The 257-nt window shown below is 47.1% G+C and overlaps 1 protein-coding gene across 1 annotated transcript in view; it reads left to right on the top strand.

Moving 5' to 3' along the window:
- The window catches only part of LOC106511015 (5'-AMP-activated protein kinase subunit gamma-1), a gene marked incomplete at both ends in the record, with an annotated part of 12,299 nt that overhangs the window by 3,370 nt on the left and 8,672 nt on the right, over positions 1-257 (top strand).

Genomic DNA, 257 nt, shown 5'->3' with positions numbered 1-257 from the left:
CAACACACTACACACTAACAGGTCAACACACCAACAGGTGAACACACCAACAGGTCAACACACTACACACCAACAGGTGAACACACCAACAGGTCAACACACTACACACCAACAGGTCAACACACCAACAGGTCAACACACTACACACCAACAGGTCAAGACACTACACACTAACAGGTCAACACACTACACACTAACAGGTCAACACACCATCAGGTCAACACACTACACACTAACAGGTCAACACACCAACAGGT

Source organism: Austrofundulus limnaeus, unplaced genomic scaffold (genome assembly GCF_001266775.1).
Source record: "Austrofundulus limnaeus strain Quisiro unplaced genomic scaffold, Austrofundulus_limnaeus-1.0 Scaffold2448, whole genome shotgun sequence".
Lineage (NCBI taxonomy): Eukaryota > Metazoa > Chordata > Actinopteri > Cyprinodontiformes > Rivulidae > Austrofundulus > Austrofundulus limnaeus.
This window is presented reverse-complemented; position numbering and strand designations above follow the sequence as displayed.